The sequence below is a fragment of the Microtus ochrogaster genome, chromosome 15, assembly GCF_000317375.1.
Source record: "Microtus ochrogaster isolate Prairie Vole_2 chromosome 15, MicOch1.0, whole genome shotgun sequence".
Lineage (NCBI taxonomy): Eukaryota > Metazoa > Chordata > Mammalia > Rodentia > Cricetidae > Microtus > Microtus ochrogaster.
The window spans coordinates 12602831-12605513 of NC_022017.1; positions in this window are offsets into that span (position 1 = coordinate 12602831).

Below are 2683 nucleotides of genomic sequence, written 5' to 3' on the forward strand. Positions count from 1 at the left end.
TTTTTATTTATTATGTATGCAATAGTCTGTCTATATGTCTGCAGGCCAGAAGAGGGCACCAGACCTCATTACAGATGGTTCTGAGCCACCATGTGGTTGCCAGGAATTGAACTCAGGACCTTTGGAAGAGCAGGCAATGCTCTTAACCACTGAGCTATCTCTCCAGCACCCTTGGTGGGAAGCTCTTAACCGCTGAGCCATCCCTCCAGCTCTGGAGTGCGTTCCTGGTAAAGCTAGTTATGGGGTGATCAAAAGTGTTATCTAGTGATCGTTAGTGTTGTCTTGTAAGAGCTGGATAAACATTAGTGGTAACTATTACTATCATATTGATTAGGGATGCAACTGGCTGGGTAAATATAACTGCCCTCTGGATTTTGAGTCAGACCTGGACCCGGTTTCCATATATCAAGTAATAATGGCCTTGTGGCCACAAACCAGTCAGTTCACCTTCAAAGCGTCCTCCTCCTCCTGTCAAGTGCAGTTATTACTGCTGAAGGCTGTTCTGAAGGCACAATGCAGGTGTGTGGGTGCTGAAGCTCCTGCACAGTATGTATTGTGTGTTTGTGTTTAACAAGCGCTGTTGAAACCAAGAAAATCTCTTCGGGTGTTTCTTTTGATGTGTATGTTTTTGTTTTTATTATATATTTTTATTTTTTTTCATACAATGTATTTTGTTCTAAAGTTCTCTCAGCTCCTCCCCACCTTCCTACCCACCCAAGTTCATGTTCTTTCTTGTGAAACAAGCAAACAAAACAAAAGCCCAAAGCTATGCATGGTGACTCATTCTTTTAGTCCTAGGACTTGGCAAGCAGACGCAGGCAGATCTCTGAGGTTGAGACCAGCCTAGTGTACATCGCAAGTTCCAGGGACCAGGAGGGAGGATGTGATCATCCAAGGAAGGGGGAAATAGAATACAGCTTTGCTTTTGTGTTAGTGTACGACGTGGTCTGTTATGTAGCCCTGGCTATCCTGGAACTCGCTGTATAGATCAGGCTGGCATCTAACTCACAGAGTTCCAGCTGCCTCTGGTCCTGGAGTGCTGGAGTTAAGGGCATGTGTCCCCACAGCTGGTTTAGAGTACGGTTTATCCAGGGATGGAAGGGAGACTAGAGGATCAAATGGGGTTGAGGATGGGAGAACAGGGTAGAGGAGGGACTATGGGGAGGGTAACTTTTGAAAAGCCACATTGAAAGCTAGTATTCTAGAAGCTTCCTAAAATATAGAAAAGGAATTCAGATGGGATTACCATAGAATGAGGGAAACAGTGATCTCATAAGTCCCACCCCCAAACTACTATAGCTATTGTTAGTGCTATTGGTACCCTCCACAACCAATGGATGGCAAGGCCCTATTACTGAAGATACCATTGAACATGGAGAAATTGAGCTGGTGCTCACCTAGAAGCTTTACCCCATCCTGACTAGCGTTCATAGTGCTGAAAGGTCTATACATGCTAGCAGAGGAGGAAGGTAATGTTCATTCTCACCCAACCACCAGCCCCTCAACTTACAACAGTGATCTGCCCACAAGATAAACGAGTGTGATAGTGGTGCAGATGTTAGGGGAGCAGCTGACGGCTTCTTAAAATTGGATGAAAGGCCCATTACGTGAGGTGGAACATACATCTGACACTATTCATATATGTGTTGTTGTTCAGAGAGAAACCAGGTTCTTGTTCAGCAGAAGAAATTGAAATTAAAAAGATACAGACATTAGCATGGTGCCTATGCAAGGTGACTGTTAAAGTCTGCACTCTCTTGTGACCAAAGGCAACGTGGAGGATGAGTGCTGCTTTCATCTTGCACTTCCTGGTCACAGTTGGTAATGGAGGGAAGTCGCAGGAGCATGAAGCGGGAACCAACCGGGGGACACTCTCAGGCTTGCTCAGCTAGCTTTCTGACACGCCTGCCTAGGGATGGTGCTGCCCCTAGTGGACTGAGTCCTCCCACAGCAATTAGCAAGCAAGAAAAAGCTACACAGACATTCCCAGTCTGATGGAGGCAAGTCTTCATTGAGGTCCCCCTTCTCAGCTGTGATTGTCAGAGGAAGATTGTTTGGCTTTTGCCCCTATGGGCTCCCATTCCTCTTGCTCCCGAGTTTCCCTGTTGTGACTGGCTGCTGTTGCTGATTCCTTTGCTGATATAGGAACTAGCAATTTCCAGGCTTCCATTGTTGACTGAGGACCGGTGGCTCTCCAGAAACTCTCCAGTTTTCAGCACCTTATTGGAACTGCTGAGGTACCCAGGCTAGTGGACTGAGTGCCCAGCCCCTCAGGTATGAGACACCTGTTATTTCAATGTAAGCTGACTTAGTAGTTTCTGTATATACATACATGTATATCGCATACATGTTATATATGTGTGCCTTATACATGTATATTCCATTGGTTCTGTTCCTCTAGAGAACGTTGACTAATACAAATTGTGGTACTAGGAGCTGTTCTGGAGAAAGAGTTGTGAGTATGACTTACCCTAATAGGCTTGGTGGTGTCTGGAGCTGGCTCTCCAACTGGATGAAACTGTGGTCACTAAAGACTGCTATGGTGGTGTGGGTATCACTGGAAGTCCATGGTGTGAACTATGGTAGTGTGGGTATCACTGGAAGTCCATGGTGTGAGCTGTGGTAGTGTTGGGTATCACTGGAAGTCCATGGTGTGAGCTGTGGTAGTGTTGGGTATCACTGG